Source organism: Opisthocomus hoazin, chromosome Z (assembly GCF_030867145.1).
Source record: "Opisthocomus hoazin isolate bOpiHoa1 chromosome Z, bOpiHoa1.hap1, whole genome shotgun sequence".
Taxonomy (NCBI): Eukaryota; Metazoa; Chordata; class Aves; order Opisthocomiformes; family Opisthocomidae; genus Opisthocomus; species Opisthocomus hoazin.
The window spans coordinates 45,154,253-45,173,913 of NC_134454.1; the positions used below are offsets into that span (position 1 = coordinate 45,154,253).

A 19,661-nucleotide genomic window follows, 5' to 3' on the forward strand; every position below is an offset into this window, starting at 1 on the left:
CTCTTCAGTGTATTTGAACACATGATGTAACATTTTAAGTATGTATGAACACATCATAAGAGAACTAGTATTTACTTTCTGGGTTATGAAGTCTCAGGTTGTACCCATCTAGTTTTTCTATTTATTCTTCAGTGGGGCAGGAAAAAAGCCCTTAGAATAAATTGTCCAAAGACTCTTAGCAAACAAAAGCAGAAGTTGAAGCCTGGTCCATCAGAGATCTGGAATTATCTTCCACAGTTTCCTACATATAAAAATTAGGTAGGAATCTCAACATAACCGGTAAGAAGTTCCATTATTAACTCTCCAGTATCTGTTGAAGTAGGTCAAGAAATCACCATGTGGGAAGGTTTAATGTGCAGTTATGGTAATAAAACTCTACTCTAGAAGTCCACAGAGCTATCAGCTCAATGCATAAAAAGTCTTCCGATAAAGGGATTTCTTTTCCAGCATGAAATTAAGACGACAGGCTAAGGATAAAGTATTACAGACAGAACTGATAAGAAGTTTAATTTTCTTGCTGATTTCACAAATGGTCAGAGGTCTACTAGTAGAGAGCACCACGACTTAAGAAGCAAGTTATGTGCTACACAGAACTAGCAGTTGCTCTGCACAGACTGCCACACAGAACTTCTGAAATTAAACTGGATGTCTCTGCCACGAATATAGAAGGCTCTATAAACGTTCTCAGAGGCTTGACATTATGCCTCAGCGTCATCACCACTTCATGCAGCAGCAAAATGTAATTGCCAAATAATTAAGAGTGACAATTTTTACACTGATATATTAAGTAAAAGTTTTACAACTAACTTCACCACATGGGTCTTATCAGAATCACTTTATACCTTCAATTGTCTAAAATTATTACTTCAGATTCTTTTAAGAATAAAAGCTCTTAAATGAAAGTGGGAACAAGAATGCCATACATACATACATTTTTGATCAGTGAAATCTGATAGAGAAGCTTGCTTCACAACACCTACATTAAAACTAGGAAACAGTTTTCCCTTGATCTTATTTCAGCCAATCCTGTGGTACTAAGAACACTGTAAAACGCAGCCCATGATTGACACACAGAACTGCAATATGAACTGTTGTAGCCCACGCTGTTGAAATTCCAAGATAACAATGTAACTAATGTTTAGATTTTACTTACTTTCATATTTCAGAGCAATAAAAAAGTCTGCTCAAAGAATATGTGAAATAAACACAAAGCAAAGAAGTACCGTTCAGCGTATCCTGAGAACAATTTAAAACATTTGAACCCTATCTAAAAGTTACATTTAGGAAAAGTACAACTCAGAAATCAAATCCCAGTCTAAGTTAAATTAAACTTCTTTTGCATACAGAAACTACTTGATAAGCTGAAAAAAGACTTCTAAAGGATTTTAAACTTTTTAAAATACCTTTACTCTACAAACTCTGGGAAATACTTCATGTACTTCTAAAGCATGTAAATCATTACAAACTTTTTTCCTAGTAGGATCCTTGGAACTAGCCACAATGGATTGCTATTTAAAAGGAGTTAAATACCAAAGGCAAAGTTGTGCACCCATTGCGCTTGCTTCACTCTAATCACATATGGCTTTCTGTATAAAAACACAATTAATTCTTTCCATGTTCCTTAGAGCTCTGCTCTTCTCACATTTCACAACATTTTAAGTACACGGATAATAACTACTTTAGAGGTGAGATAAGCCTTAATGAGTGCACAACAGAAGCGAGTATTAGTACTGCGGATGTACATTCAAACACTTCTACTGAGGGTATCAGGTTAAGAAGTTTGCACCACTGCCCGCACCTAGCTTTCCTGGCTTTTGCCCATATTCACTACACATCAGTTATCCTTCCAGACTGGCTACGTCTCTTTACCTGTCAAAACTACTTCTCACTCTACCATAGTTTCTAAAGCTATCTGCCACTGCAGAATACTGCAGAATAATAAAGCAAACCAAGCAGTCTTTCACCTCTTTCAAAACTTTGTTTAAGGATGTCACTTCCTAAGCACTGCCTTGCACTTTCTGCATTGTCCTTCACCCTGACTTCAGCCTCTAGTCTTCCTTGTATTTACGGAAGTTATTTTACCACTACTTTACAGAAAAAATTCTCCAGTCATCTGACAATGACCAGTTCAATCAGCTGCCCAACTTTTTTTTTTTGCGCAGTTCCTCGTACCAATACTCTCTTGGGATCACTGCAGCACTTTTTTATGGTCTAGCCTGTTTGCAAAACTAGCTGCAGTACATGTTTCTCTGTGGTTTCTGGTTTCTCACTGAGGGCTACTTGTCACAAATAACTTTTAGCCACCTCTGCTCAAAAACTCTGCATTTCAGTCAGTGACAAAACCACTTAAAAAAAGCATCGAGAAAAAAAACCAGAGCACAGTACACAAACAGAGAAACTCTCACTAGTCGTCTTCAGCAGCACAACAAATGACACACTACCGAATTATGGTTGCAATCCTATCCAGCCCACACCATACTGGATAGAAAGAAAACACACGTGGGGACTTACGGAGCTCTGCTGCCAAACCCCAGTGGGTCTCTGCTAAGTATGCATGAACAGGGATTGCTCAGTGCTTATTTGTTCATAGCCAAAGTTTTCATTAACAGTTCAGTACTTCAATTTTTTTTAGTAAAAAAACCGCTGTGTCCTTATCAAAACCACATATACTTCTTACAGTCTTCAGTTTCACTTCTCTGGTCTAAAGACTGAAGTATTGTATGAAGAAGGCTATGGTTTCTTCCTGCAGAAAAAACAGTTTTCTTCATTGTATCATCATGAAGACAATTAAACAATCATGGCTGAAATTTTATCAGAAGTTCACTCCAAAGAGCTTACAGCATACATCCAGAATCAGAGGTGCAAGTCTTAACGGCTGATCTTGGGCAGTCAAAAGAAATCCATAGAATCATAGAATTGTTTAGGAAAAAGTCTAACCGTTAACTTTGCACCATCGAGTCCATCACTAAACCACATCTACACACCTTTCAAATACCTCCTTGGATTATGACTCAACCACCTCCTTGGGCAGCCTCTTCCAGTGCTTTACAACCATTTTGGTGAAGAAGTTTTTCACGATATCCAAACTAAACCTCTCCTGACACAACTTGAGGTCATTTCTTCTTATCACTTGTTTCTCGGGAGAAGAGACCAACACTCACCTCGGTACAACCTCCTTTCAAGTAGTAGTAGAGAGCAATAAGGTTTCCCTTCGGCCTCCTCTTCTCCAGACTAAACCCCTGTTCCCTCAGCCGCTCCTCATAAGACTTGTTCTCCAGACAATTCACCAGCTTCTTTGCCCTTCTCTGGACACGCTCCAGCACCTCAGTGTCCTTCTTGTAGTGAGGGGCCCAAAACTGAACACAGTATTCGAGGTGCGGCCTCACCAGAGCTGAGTACAGGGGCACGATCACCTCCCTACTCCTGCTGGCCACACTACTCCTGATACAAGCCAGGATGCCGCTGGCCTTCTTGGCCACCACTGCAAAAAAGCCCTCCCAAACAAGAACATCAAGTAGCTTCCACCATAAACAGAACCATGGGCAGACTCACTGCACCCCAGTCCCCCACTACCACAAAATTCTTATATGCCTTCTTTAGCAGCATTTCCCAACCACATTATCATGTCATTAATCCAAAATGCAATAAAAGGAAGCCATTTTTAATCCCATTCTTACACCAATGTATTTTGACAAGCTGTTACACACTGTTCTTTCCATCACTTTGTTAGAAGATGGATGCTTCTCCACAAAGTTTTAGAACCAGTGGTCCTTTTCCACCTTCCACCCAATGACCTCATTTTCAATAAATACATTAGGTTATCTAAATTAATAAAAAGCCTATGGCAGAAACTTAGTTCATCTGGTACTACCTTAACGAAAATGTAAAGGTGAATATGCTTTCTAACATATTGGCAGCTCTTAGTTTGCACTCATTGCAGTGAAGTACTGATTCTTCATTTAATGAACTACGTTTGTCAGAAAACATTAACTGATATTTGACAAGTCATAAATAATTTTCAGTGAAGTATTCACCAGTTTTAGTCAATCAACAGCAAAATGCAGGGCACACACAAGCAAGTAGACTGCATTTACAGTTTAAAAGATGAGATGTATTTAAAATATTACTTAAAATACTAGTTAAGCTATCCAAACAAGTGCCTTTGTACTTTAAATGACAGCAGTATTTTCCATTACAGTACATAAAACTCAACAACTCATATACTACATATTTTATTACCAGCCACAACTTTAAGAACAAAAGCAGTGGCACAGGATTTGGAAGCATTTTAAAAATTTCCTTCCAGTTTAAAGTAATTTTACTCAATTCTGCAAATCGACCAGAATTAGTTAGTAGTGTTAAGAAGCAAGGTACTGTTGAACACTTCAGCCCTGACTTCATCGGCCTTTTCCCTCGCTGAGTGAATATGCAATTGAAAATGGTTGACTTTCCTCACTGTTCAGCAGCAAACACTTAGGAAGACAGCTAATCAAAACAGGCACTGGTCAGAATGAATTTCAAGTACATGCATCCACGCATACACAACTGCGTACAGCCAGAGAAAAAACTATACTGGTTAATCCAAGTGACCTCTTCACTTTATGGGTTTAAAAGGTGGAACAGCTCTAAACTCAGAAAGAACACAGCTACCTCCTTCAGCTGAACACAAAATACAATTATTACATCACAGATAAGCACTTTGCATACATTAAGCAAGGGACAGTCTTGAGGTATACAGAATGAGTAACATAACCAACATTTCCAGAGAAAGAGCAAAAAGTTTTCCTATTTTCTTGCTAAAGACAGCAAAAAACAGCTCAGGCTATCAGTTGTAGATCTACCTGAAATCCATTCCTGTTCCACTTATGCAGGGGACACAGTTGCCGTTTTACAGGAGGCGATCACACAACACTGTTTTTTCTGACCTGTTTACCATTCAGTGCTTTGTTGAAACAGTATAGGTATGTACGTATGTGACTACTAACTACACAGGAGTTTCTTCCCTTTTTTCTGCAGCTAAATAAGTTTTCAGAGCAGGCATGGATCTCATTTATAGTTTTCTTATTTCCAGTAGTATCTTCTACCACAATTAAAACATGATTTTTTCTACTTTACACGGTGTGTAACCTATGATGACAACAACCACTGGTATTAGAAATGCTGCAGGCACTACCAATATCCTTTTGGAGGCCATATATTCCATCTGTGAACAATGCACAAAACACTTGGCCCAATTTTTCAGCAACTCAGCATCTCCCTCTCATGCTGTTTTTAATAGGATCTTAGTATTGCAAAATCCATCTCAGGCTTCTTTACAAAACAGCTGTTTCTAGAAAGCCTTCAGAAGCACACGTATTCCTCATGGTAGCTAGTTTCACTAGCAATGCATTGCATTGCTTCTGAGTTGTGGGGTTTATTTTTAAATGATTTTTTTTAAATAACAAAAAATTGTAATTCAGCCTTAGGGATGTGAGTTGCACCTCCTTACAAAATAGTTTAGGTGTAAATGTCAATACGGAAAGGTTCTCCAGATCACGTGTTTTAATATCCATGTATTGAATCATACATTTTAAAACTCTCCATTTACATTACATTTAACACCTGTCCACCTGTAGAGTTGCCTGGAATCAAACTCCTCTGCTGAGGTCTCCTACTAACCCAGTGTAACACTCAAACAGGAAAAGGCAAGAGTGTGACTTAACATGATCTTGTTTCCCTGAAAAGTATTATGAAGGAATGCTTTGCTGTATTGGTAGAGTTGAGCCAGTGTCTCTACTGTAAGAGTAAAATTTGGTCAAAAGAAACCTTTCTGCCTTCTCTTCTCTTAATTCCCTAGGACACTGGTAATTACATTACAACTTCACTGACAACCTGGAGAATTTTATTTCTTCTGTTACAAGCCTTAACACTTAATTCTACTAATATGTAGGTAATCCAGTCACCTAATAAAGCATGATAATCCTGGCCCTCAAAGCAAGATGAACTTATCACACCACACAAATCTCTTCATACGGCTTAAGAAAAATATTATTCCAATCTATTTGCAGAACAGTGGAAGAACAACATTTTTTCCATCAACAATAGTCAACACGATCCATACAGTCCCACACTATAAAACTGTTATGCAAAAAAAAAATAACCAAACAACCCCCAAACTAACTAAACTCTCGAGTTGTATCTGAGTTCTATTAGCCTCTTCTTTCACTAGCTTTTTTTAAAAAAAATCATTATCAACTCACAAAACCAAGGCAACACTTGTCCTAAAAATGTCTTCATCATTCACCCATAGGTTTTTCAACTATTCCTCAATTATTCTGTACGCTGAAGACTTCAGAGACAGTGAAGTGCTTTCCCCGTCCCTGTAACAAGCATAATGAAATAGCACCTTAGAGAAGCAGACCTTAAAAAATTCCTCAAAATGATCATCTATTTTTAGCTGTTTCCTTGTTGGTAGGTTAAATTAATTATACCTAAAGCATATTTTCAAAGTGTTATGTTTTCTATTTACTATTCCTCTATACTTTCCATTTTTATTTTTAAAGTATGCTGCCTAAAATTTTTGTCTCAGGTTTTGTAAGCACCCTTCCATTTTATCTTTCAAATCGCTAATGGAACTTGAATGAAAATTAAACCAAGGACACGCGCTAAGTATGGCTTATCAGAACACCACATGAGATCATGTAACAAGTTATACCTACAAGAATGTCCTGCAGCTGAAGAAACTAACCTTCCTCACAAAAAATACCTCTGAGTGTGCATGCACAATTTCTTATACTTACATGTTCCATAAGTATGTCAAATTAAGTTAAGAAAGTTAGCTGATTGATGAAACCAGTCTCTGTTCTGATAGAATTCTGTCATGCTTCACTGTATTTAAGAAAAGCACTTCTGTTCTAAGAGGTTTCTTTCTAAAAACTCACAAAAGTTCTTGCAACCATTGTTACAGATCTTTGTTGAGCAAAAATACAATAACTTTTTAAAAGACAAGAGTACATAATGATGAGACAATGACAAATTCCCAGACAGGAAATCTGATATACACAAATACCTGGAAACTCACCACATATTACACGTGTTCCTATGTATACCTAAATACTTGCATCATGAACATACACAAAGATTAACCCAATGAACTTCAACAACAAGAACTCCTCTGTTTTGTACTCATAACCTTTTAACAGCAGAGATTGACTGGACACCTCTCAGTCTTCAGTCAGGCAGCAATGAAATGTGGCTTAATAAGATCTTATGAGCAAAACAATCCAAGATGTGGGACAATTCACTGTCAAGTTTTTCAAATCTGTTTCCTAAAGGGTGGTAAAAGGTTGGCAAACAGTTACTTGAAGTTAATGTAAGCTCAGCAGAAAGTAAGAAATCCCTACAAATATTTGTAGACAAAGTTTGCATCATTCCAGCCCACTAAGAAACTGATACTGCTGTTTATATAGTTTCAGAGAAGAACTCTGAACTAACAGGACAAAGAATCAACTCCTAGCATGGCAGAAAATTGTGGAATTAATCAGAAATATTATGCTTCAGTAAAATCTGTGAACATTTAATTGTCCACAAAATATTCTAGCACAGCTCCACAACAACCTTTCAACTTGCAGCCTTATTTATGTATCAGGGATAGAAGTCACTAAGGTGAAAGCAATACAAAACATACTTTTATACTTAGTTTTGTGTTGGGTATACCAGCAAATTAACACAGTTCTCTGAACTTTAGGAACTTGCATAGCATGCAGCCTCCATCACACCTGTATGTACCTGATACATAGAGTGATCTTTGCAATAGCACCGGAAGTGCAGATATACAAAACCAATGAGTCCTCACCCTCTGCTACCACAAAAGCCAACCAGAGGCCAGATAGTTTTTCCATTCATAGAATTAAGAGATGGACAAAGAAGGACAAAGGGCATGGCTAACTTTGGCTTCATCAGAAGAAAGGCGTACTATTATCACACTTTGTTTTTCACCCTTTGTTTTCCCATATAAAAGGCAGCAAGAAGTTCCATTGATGGATGCACCGTTCAGACCAGCACTGTTGTGTACGAATTAGCTCACCTCTGTCCAGAGGTTATTAAAGTTCTTGATCTTGCCTTGATGAACAGCCAGATGCGCACACAAGAGATGATGATCTTGGCTGGTCCAGCTCAACAGTTCACAGATCAAGACTTCTTGCATTGTTTGGGTCTTTCAATCAATTGGGAACAGTTTGGTAACCTCTGATCAAAGCCTTCTTTGTTATGTTTAATTACGTGTTGCTCTGTATGTTCCTGGAGTTCTTCATAGAAAGAAAAAATGCCAGGAAAGGCCTATAGCCCACTACTAAAGGAATCGTACATCAGTGGTTAAGGAATTAACATCCAAAGACCACTAATCTTTAAATGCTAAACCTCAAGACATACAGGTTGATTAGAAGTAAGTGACAGTGATAACACTACATGTTCACTGAACCAGACAAGCTATAAGTACATTAGCTGATGGTCACAATTAACTACAGGCATAGGATTTCGCCTCACAGCGTTAAGAGCTAGTCATCAACATGCACAGGCAAAAAAAAAAACAAAAAACAAAAACAACACTGACAAAACCAAAGTGACAAAATAATCAAAAGAAAAATGAAACTCCTGAGGTAAAAGAGGTTTGGAGTAGGAAGCGACATACACATGCAATGCCAAGAATGCAGTAAGACGAAAAAAACTGCTCTAAGTTACAGGTTTGAAGTTTAATCTCACACTAAATACAATTAGCTTTCTAAAACTCCCTACAGGTCTCAGAGGCAAAGGACAACTACATGCCTGCCGTTCTAAGAATACATTAATTAATAATACCGGAAAACAAAAGAAGTTAAGTTCTCCAAAGATGTATTCCAGAAAGCCTTGCAGCTTTAGACTGGTTTTTAGGGCTTTGTACTTGTAAAGCTAGGTATTAAGCATTTGTCTAATATTAAACTGATTTAAATGTAATAATTTCTTATTTGATCTGCCTCTCACCTTTGTAATGTCACAATCAGATTCAGTAATACTTGTCTAAGGGGCTCAGCACATTTGGCCACGTGCTTGCCATTTGAAAAATTCCTTGTTTGCCATTATGCTGGTTTTGGCTGGGGTAAAGTTAATTTCATAGTAGCTAGTATGGGGCTACATTTCGGATTTGTGCAGGAAACAGTGTTGACAATACAGAGACCTTTTAGTCACCGCTGAGCAGGGCTTACACCGCATCAAGGCCTCTTCTGCTCCTCACACCGCCACGTCAGCAAGTGGGCTGGGGGTGCACAAGAAGCTGGGAGGGGACACAGCCAGGACAGCCAACCCCCACTGACCAAAGGGATGTTAGATACCGCAAAACGTCATGCTCAGCAACAAACCCGGGGGGAGGCTGTCGGGGGGGGCCGCTGCTCGGAGACCAGCTGGACATCGGCTGGTTGGTGGTGAGCAATTACTTTCACTTGCATTACTTGTCTTTCCTGGGTTTTGTTTCTCTTACTTTCCTTTTGTCCTGGATTTGTCTGGGATAGTTAATTTTCCTCCCAGTAGCTGCTGTGTTTTGCATTTAGTATAAGAAGAATGCTGACAATACACTAATGGTTTTAGTTGCTTCTGTGAAATCAAGGACCTTTCTTCAGCTTCCCATGTCCAGCTAACGAGCAGATGTGCCGGAGCAGGGAGGGAGCACAGCCAGGCAGCTAGCCCAAGCTGGCCCATGGAAATGTTCCATACTGTAGACACCACGCTCAGTATATAACTGGGGGTTGGCCAGGGGGCAGGGGCACTGTGAAATCCACAAGTTCCATGATCACTGTGCTATCGGTCATTAGGCGGTGAGAAAAACCGTATTGTGTATTGCTTGTTTTGCATATTCTTTATTATTATTATTCCTTCTTTTGTTGTCTTATTAAACTGTCTTTACCTCATCCCACAAGTTTTATTTTTTGTCCATTCTCCCCATCCCACTGCAAAGGGGAGGGGTGAACGAGTGGCTCTCTGGTCTCGTTGCCGGCTGCTTGCTTAAACCACAACACCTTTTCATTACAATTTATTATTATTATAAATATCTTTCATTTTATTTCAATTATTAAACTGTTCTTATCTCAACCCACAAGTTTTCTCACTTGTTCCCTTCCAATTCTCTTCTCCCTATTCTGCTAGGGGGGAGTCAGCAAGCAGCTGTGTAGTGCTTAGTTGCCAGCTGGGGTTAAACCACAACACCTACATTAGTCCAAAAAAATACATACCAAAAATTGAACACAAGAATCCTGAAAACTCGATCCGAAATTCGGTATTCAAAACACACGCACTGGCTGTTCACTGAACAGGAACCAAGCTAAAGAAGGAATAAGACAAGTGGCTAGTGCCAAATGAGCTTGCAACAACTTCAATAAAAAAAAACGTGCTTGTCAACATAAAATTTTAAGTTGCACATTAATTCATGTACAGGTTATTAAATAAAAAAGTAGTTTCCAGTAGGTTATTAAATAAAAAAGTAGTTTCCAGTCTATTTCCTTTCCAATAACTGAGAACAAGTGAAACATTTATCTACACACAAACCTTTCAGTCACTCTTTGGCATGGCAAAACTAATTTGGAAAAGAAAAATATTTGCCCAATACCACAGTATTGTGCATACCTTTCATTCTAGAACAATAAAGACACCTGCATAGCACATTTTTGAAGGGCTGTTTTAGAGCTCTAGCATACTCTTCCCTCCAGTAGCACGGATAAGCACTGCCTCTTGTCTTTATTCTGGAATGATCTGCCTGTGTCAACAGAAGGCATAGCTCAATTTCAGTATTTTTCCGTTCTGCTACGGAACCGCCATGAATAGCTATGAGAGTTTAGCCAACAGCTTTAAAAACTATGGTAAAGTTTATCACTTACTTAGTAGTATTAAGGTGTGATTTCATTTCTTTTTATCACATTGCTACAACCCTGCCTGTGACTTTACATAACACCACAGCTCTAAAGTACAATGACTCTTTAAAGCATCCACATGATTTCTCTTACAGGCAATGCAAAACTACTTGCTGACTAAACTGTGTGTATGTTCCAACTTACCGATTGATCATTTCATAAATGCACAGCCCTCCATACTTAGAGAAATCTTACAAGATACTGCTTTTATTAAAAAAAAAAAAAAATTGAAGATATCTAGTATTTATCCAAAGCCAGGAGAACATTCCCTGCATCTCTTTATCCAAAGGTAAACTTTCAATCACTGCTAATTTTTCAGTCTACTGCAAATTACCTTGCATTTAACCACAGGGCAAGAACACGCACGGACACCACAGTAACAAGTTGTCACAGGTGTAACTGCCTTAAGTTGCACACTTTTGCATCATGGCAAAGCTGAAGCAGCTTAGCTTTTCCTCATTGACAGTTAACTATCCTCTTCTTCCCCCGAATCCAAAAAACTACACACAAAAATAACCACCGCCCAGGATACGACAGCAGCACGTTATTACTGTACAAGCTTGCCACCATTCTATGGTAAATGCAAGTGAATTTTAAAGTGCTGTAATGTAAGTATTTTGTCCTTACTCATTCTCTTACAGATGCAGTTGACCTAAATAATTTATTATACTTGTAAGCAAGTTTACTCAGTTTGGTTTGGTAACAAGTTACAAAGACAGGCCTCAGGAAACTAGAGAGGGAAATGCCTATTTGCAAAAGTAAGACATTTCTCTGTTCTTCGCTTATGTGTCTCCTCACAGGAGATACTTAGGTCATCAGCCTTTGTTTGAAGACCAGATTTAATTGCTATTGTGGAACGTTTCTCAGACTAACAAAGTCAAAAGGACCACCCAAACATTCTGGAAGAGCAAGCCCAGGGCAAACACAACTAACCCTGCTGCTAGAAGGTAACGGAGTGGTAACTTACTGCACTTAGCTAAGTCTGCTTGGTTAATTAGTCATGGCAAATCAAACTCTTGGGTTCACATCTCTTTAAGAGGCTGGTTGATCTTTCTAAGTGGCATTTTAACTGTACAACAGCCAGTTCTCAACAATCCAGGCTAGTAACGCTGCTACACACACCTTCCAACATCCAGGGAACTTAAGTTTCATATTACTTTTTAAAGAGGAGGTGAAAAAAAAAAAATGCCATTTGGCAGACCATTGTCAAGCTTTTTAGCTCATCAGTCGTCTGTGGATCTTAAGTAACAAATCATTCTTGGACATGTGTTCTGAGACCTTAGAGCCCAGTACACTGACAAGACGCCACTTCAACACTAAATTGAAAATAAGCATAATTAAAATATTTTATTAACCCAAGCTTAAGAATTTGTGGTATCAGTTCTGCAAGAACAAATATTTTACTGACATACTTGAACCATTTTTTTCTAATACAGCAGGCTTCTACAACTTTATCCATGAAGGCCCACGGCAAAGAACAAATTTTGTTTCCTGTACTGCAGCAACTACCTATCAGTTTTAAAAGCAGACAAAATGCATGAACATTTAACATTCTTATTAGGACAAGCTATTACTCACAGTATTCACTAGAATGTCAACATTTCATTGTTATAAACCTTAACCTAAGTAGCCAAACAGGATATTGACAAATAAGTACTTCAGCACTTAAAAAAAAAAAAGTCACAAAATACTTGGGAGGTACCAGATTAGAAAATACAATTACCCACAGTAGCTCTGTATACAACCAGAATTACGACAACCTGTACTATGAGCTCATTAATTCACAGATTTGAGACAAACATGCCTAAACTTCTCCCATCATCAACACCACAGTACCCCAGTAACTACAATCATAGCAGAAAACGCTTAACGAATCAGAGGTATTAACATGAGTCTCTACTGGACACAAATACTGACTGCCTCTACTCTGATAAAATGTAGTTCTCTTTCTTGTATGAGCTGGGGGTAGAGGGAGGAATTAGCGTGAAGCTGTTGGGTAAATTAAGGCCTCCCCTAGTCAGAACAAAATGGACAAATAACTTTGTTAGGAATTACTGCAATGAAAGAGTGAATAGGAACATTTTGCAAACTGATGTGTGAGCACACCAATACAAAGACCCTAAGCCCATTCTCAAAGCATAGAAAAATTTCTCCTTACAGACTTGATTTTAAGAGAAGCTTATAGACATGATTTGATAATTTAATCTCCATCCTGTCTTTGCAATGATCAGAAAAAAAAAAAGAGGTCTCAAGGAAAAGCTGAGCAACCAATCATGAACTGAAATTGTCTTACCTATTTTCTTCACCTTCAGTCATTTTACCTTAGATGTAAGCAGTTTCCACACAAACGCATTCAAGTAACTGTGTACACCGGCAACATAAATCACTTAAGTAAAAGCAGCTGCTGTCACAAATGGCAACTCTTGCCATGGCTACTAATCAATAATGTGATCTTTGCTTTTCCAGACCAACTGCAGAATATTCACTCACTGTCTACAACATTAATATGAATCTCAACCTAAACAGATTATCAGCTTTAAATGGTGAGTAGCTGCAATGGACGTCAAAGTTGTAATCTGCAGTAACAGCCAGGCACTGAAAACAAAATTCAACATTGCACTATGAGATCTAGTTACAGCTAACTACACTGTTTTTGATATATTTGGAGGATCGGTGGAAGAACAGTACTTTAAACTGAAAATTGCTACTTAAGAGTAGTACAGATGTAGAGAAAAAGATATCAGAGATTTGTCATATTAGTAATTTAAATACTGCAGTCAACACTGGATTCATCAGCAAGGACAATGACAACTTATCAAACTGCTGATGATACTTTTTTTCTGTAAAAGATGAGAACCATCAGGACTAACATTACACAGTATTTTCTTTGCCTACGTACAGGTCTTTCAGATTTTTGGTGGAAAACACAACACGTCCTGCATAAGTAAAAGTTGAAAGAGGGCAGGAGGGGCAGGACAATAGGGAAAGAAAAGTCAAGCTGTGAAACCAGTGATGTTCTCTAAAAAGCAGTGGAGGCATCAGAATAGACCAATCCCCACACTGCTGGTGCTTTTTAAAACACGGAAGAAAAATGCACAAAGTACTAGTTCTGAAACTGGTATGGCATCTGCGTATTCATTAAACTAATCAGAAGATCCTGAAGTATTAAAAGGATGAAGAACTGTTTTAACATACTCTGAGTAGTTAGTTACTGGACTGTGAAAAAAATGTCCCCTAAGGGAACACCTACACAAGTTTTAGTATATGACAGTTTTTCCTCAGTAACAGCTGCCTTAAAGCACTGAAATCGTTCTGTTCTGCAGTAGCAGGAAGGTGACAAAATGATGACAAGAAGGATGCAAAGACATTAAAAATGAGAACTATCTTGGACTCACTTGTTCCCTACCACACCTTGCTCATCCCACAGCAAATGTGCTTTCCCTTCTTAAACTTTGATAATAAGCTCTGATCAAAAACCCCACTTTGAAATTACTTCACTGTACATGCAGCACAAATGCAAATTAAATGAGAAAGTAAATTAATCGAGCTAGGACTTCAGAGTAAGAACTTTCAGCAGCAGCAACTGGCAAAGGCAGACTTTTCTGTTTAGCTTTGTAATCTAATTTTCTCTCCAGAAAGCTTTGTGTCTCACCTGAACTAGATTCAACAACATAAAACATTTAACTGTATTTCCTGAGATTTTGTATCAATCTAGGTATTAGTAACAACAACAACAACTACTACCCCAAAAAAAACCAAATCCCTTTTTCCTTTTGCAAATGCACATACTTATTTGCAGAGAAGACCAAATTGTCCCGTGGTGTTTGAAACAAGATTTAGTCTGCTCAGCTGAGGAAGAGAGAAGGGGAGAAACAGAAGTTCAAAAGAGAAAAAGTGAGCTATCTTCCAATGAAAACAGGATCTCAGAAAGCAGTATATCCTTCATCATAAAAGCAGATGAGGCTTTCTCGTAGTCTGTCCGACAGATAAACACAGCACACACAAAAACAGGTAACTATGCCTCTGCCTCTTATGCTGATCCCTGCTTCATATTTAGCCTTGTGTAACTCCCACCCAAACACAAAGAAACCTGGTTAGAGGCCTGATAAGTACAACTGAAAACCAGGATTTGTTCACAGCAAAGTCTTACCCTCCCTCCCCACTTCTCCTCCTTCAATTAAGTCTATATATATGAGCAAAAACAAAATAAAAACCCCACCTCCAATGAACCCATATAAAATCTGTTCTTCAAGCATCTAGCCTAAAACTATCTGTAATGCAAGGCTTCCTCCCCACCAAGGTGACAGTAAGATACTACCATTTAAAAATGTACTTTTCATCCAGTATTAATACAGCCGAATGTCTCTAGTGATCCAACAATCTGTGGTTGCCAGCACATCAAAGACCTGCATACTCCTTAACCCTAAAAGCACTTAAGAGTGAGATTTCTAGGAAGTCACAGGAAAGGCAGAACTTACTGTTAAGCTATTTTTTGAATATACTCGTCAGAGCACAGGTTTTGACCAATCCTACCTCAGAAAACTGCAGTTCCGCTGACAGGAAAACCACCATTAATGAATTTGTGCGTCATCTTTCACCATTAAGACAAAAAACTTCTGAAGGAAATTAATGAACAAAAAAGTCATTGTGTATATTTAATAAAGATCTCTGCAACTGCACAGTTTTGAGAAGGAAGTAGTAAATTAATCTCTAACATATTTGCTCCCATCCTGATGTCACTCTGCTGTTCAGATCATTGCCTAAAACACATCTCGTCACAGAACAGACAGGCAAGCAATTGTCCCAAATGATACAGACATAGTCAACTGTCTTCCAAGTATAATCATAGGAATTACACAACCTACATCCTCCAAGCATCATTTTTATCATTCCTAGAAAACAGAATAGAGACAGTCTCATCTGCAAACATTTTTACAGTTCAAGTTGAAGACCACAGATATGCTATAGACACGCAAAAGAACAGACACAATACTAGCCAGTTTATAATTGTTACTTACCTTCGCATACTAGAAGCCTAAGCACCGTACTCCATTTTAGCAGATGTTATGTTTGTCAAGATATTTGGAAAAGGTTACCAAGAAAACTTAATACTTCTGTGGTGACATTTCTGTTATAGAACACATCTTCTCCTGTGCTACTTGGCTCACAACACTTACATGAAATATAGAAAGCTGGAAATTTCCATTTTTAAAAATCCCAACAGCAAACACAAGATTATACACTGGACTTTAGCTACCTTTGTTCAGCATACTAGGGAATAATTCTGTGCAGGGAAAATAAACACCAAATTAGGAAAATGAGTTTTGTAACAAACATAATTATTTGATTTTAATAAATACCAAATCAGAAGTCGCAACACTTTATAAATCTTTCAGTTCTTACCCACTTCAGGTAACAGATTATGATCTCGCAAAGTTCATTTTTACATTTAAATTGGATTAATACAAGAAGGGAATAAAAAGTTTGGGGTTTTTCGTGGGGTTTTTTTGTTTGTTTTTGTTTTTTTAAAGAATCATTCTCCACAACCTGCTAGCCAAATCAATTTACCTCCTGAATTCTGCAGGCTATCATAAAATTCACATTTTACACTACAACAACGGAAAGTTCATTGCAACCACCACATGGTGAAAGGAGTAAATTTGAATTAAATTATTTCACCATATTTGAAATGGATCAGTGATGAAATAAGGCCCCCTTTGTCACTAGAATCAACTGTTTATAGATAATACAAACCAGTTAACTACACTGTTTCCAGGAACTCAACACTTAGCCATGTCATAGCAATGCAGATGAAGCAGCCTGCACATTTACACAAGGAAGGTCACACTCCTCATTCCTTTAAATCTTGTGGTATGCAGACTTCTAGGCAGTATCTCGACAGCAAGCACGACCTGTCTTGGTATACAGAAAGCACTCATTCGGAAAACCAGCGTCAAGAAAGATCAGCATTTGCCTTCCCATCATAAAACCACCAAACTCTGAAGAATAGTAAGAGATGGAAAATGAGAAAAACAAAGGAAAAAAAATTCTCCCACACCTGCTATGAGGAACAAGATATCTAACCATATAACAGGAAATAACTTTCCATAATAGTGATTCTCTCTCTTGGTTCAGCTTCAGTGAACAGTTTTCGAAAGGTGGTTTCCAAACCACTTTGTGGAATCGGTTTTAGTCATCTACAAAAACATATTCTCATGACATACTATCAAAAAATCAAATTTGAGCTTTCTGATATCTGGGGAAAGAGAGGAAAGGAGGCAAGGAAAACCAAAATGAAACTATAAAAAGTTTACAGCAACAGGCTTCATTCTAAAAACAAAAAATAACAACAACCCCCCCCCCCAAGCTCTTTCTTTTCTTCAGAAAATAGAATCTTGCTGAAAATCTTTCATTTGTCAAACTTTTAGCAGATTATGCGCTACATTAAAAAAAAAAAAAACACTTTCAAACAGCTATTGCGTCAGCTACATGTTTACAGATCTGAACATGTCAAAAGAGTGTAGCGTGGCAACAGATAGCAAGGAAAGATACAAGGTGAGGCATCAATGCAAGAATACTTCTCTGACTGAGAAAATGTACAGAAAGCATTAAGTATAAGATCAGCTGAAAGTCTTTCTTACCTTTAGGACTTTCTGTTTAACTAGTAATTTCATAAATATTTAGAATTACACTGAGTTATTTATTTACTTGATTGAAGATTGATTCAAAATTGGTTTTTGTTAAAAGAAATCTTCCAGCAAGTAGATCACTGAGACTGCATTTCTTGCAGTCTTCTTTCTTGGTCTCACTTGCAATTATGAAAAAATGAACAGTCTTGGAAAAGAAGATTTTACTAGTACCTGGTTTTTAATTTGGTTAAATACAGCTTAGCTTTACCCACAATGACAAAAACGAGTGTCCTCACTTAGTGGTACAAAAGACACAAAGATTTGGCAAGTTCTTCAACTAGATCAGCTCTTCATGGGATACTAAGACCCACAATATTTATTTTTGACCAACCCACCAACACCACCAAGACAGAAAGAAAAATCTTCTAGGTGTCATAGAAAACAACACAATCGCAAACTATAGCAAAGATGCTATAAACAAGAAATTTCATAGAGCTAATGAAGTAGACCTGAATTTTATGGACTAAAATTCAGTTGTAGCAACAGAACTACAGTGTACCAGAGTTAAGAAACATGACTATTTTTTTTAAGCGATCCATCATTTAAACAGATGTGTTGCGGATGGCCTATTTTCATTTTGCTTATTTTGCTCTTCAGCCTAAGAATCAGCTTCAGTATCCAAAGGCCTGTTCTGAAGGAGCAGCTATGTACCTCAGTACATTTCACATTTCTAGTAAGAGAGCAGTAATTTCAAAATTTGGTGGCGACCATAATGAATGACTAGCTACAACGGGTAGACTATTTTAGTGGCTCAACCAATACTGTACTAAGGTTGTTAAATATAAAAAAAAAAAAAAAAGCAACTGACTGCTGCAGCAATCTACTTGTGTATCAAGTTGCAGACTCTTGCTCGGACTTTTCCATCTAGAAGTAGTACAGTTGGATCAGAAGCCATGACGTAGATACACATTCCAAAACGATCTTGTAACTTGGATGACTCCACTCAAGTTTTACGTCGTTGTAAACTCACTATTATAAATTATTTTCTCCTCACCTCCAGTCAATCAACGCTTGTTAATGCAGATGGAAAACGCAGCAGGAAAAAAGTATTAATATATGATACTTAATCTAGTAATAAATACTACAATTCAATGCTATCTCAGTAAAAGCTGCATGATTGTGCCATGCCAGTGCTTCTCCACTAGAAGCTTGCAAAGTAAAGTAGACAAAGACGGCAGGGGTAGAACATGCACTACTTTAGGGCAACGCTCAGACATTAACAGAAGCCATGGCTATCCATGCATATATGACTGAATAAAAACCGTGTCTTTAAACATAATCTTTGAAAAACAAAGCATTCATTACGAGTTACAGTAACCTCTCCAAAGGCAGTATAATGCATCATGTCTGTGCACCTTCAGCATTCACCCTTCAGTTACAACCCAGATATAAATCTCTTTCAGGCCAGATCACTTCAGATATGCCCAACAAACTACCTCCAAACACGATTTTGGGTTTACGTCCTAAGTAAGCACAAAAAAGAAAAAGCCACGTTCCTCGACGCCAGAAGGGGGTGCTGTGAATAACGGAGGTGGGGGGCAGTGAACCGTGCACCGGCCTCGTGTTACGAGGTCAGAAGCATGTGGTCTGGTTTCAGTTCAGGTGCTCACTTCAGCTCACGATGCCATGCCTTTTTGTAAAAGATAAAAAAAAAAGAAAAAGCAACAAATCTGAAAAGCAGGGGCGCTCCTTCCAGCAACAAGGAAATGCTTCGGTTTGTGCTATTGTCGTCACAAGGGCAAATTAATCCGTGGCCGAAAACTAGCAGCACAAAGACCTGGCAAGTGTTAATTCCAGGTTTGGATCCCACGATTTGCAAGCAGTTTAAGATACTGACAAGGAGATACAGGGAATGCAAAGAAATCCACACAGCCTACGCCACGGTTTTTACCTCCACCATGCCTCTTCTGACATAACTAGTTCAGGTCTCTTTTTTTTCATGTGACTGTGCTGAATTGATACCTTACACCGAGCTGCGTCCCGAAACGAAAGAAACGGCCCTCGATTGTTCCGCAAGCCGTAAAGCGGTATTCAGTCTCTGCTGGCACCCTGGTGCATC

General features: G+C 38.1%; 1 protein-coding gene across 6 annotated transcripts in view; it reads right to left on the reverse strand.

Moving 5' to 3' along the window:
• The window catches only part of SPIN1 (spindlin 1), a 57,725-nt gene that overhangs the window by 36,140 nt on the left and 1,924 nt on the right, over positions 1–19,661 (reverse strand). The gene's annotated exons all lie outside the window — the stretch shown is intronic.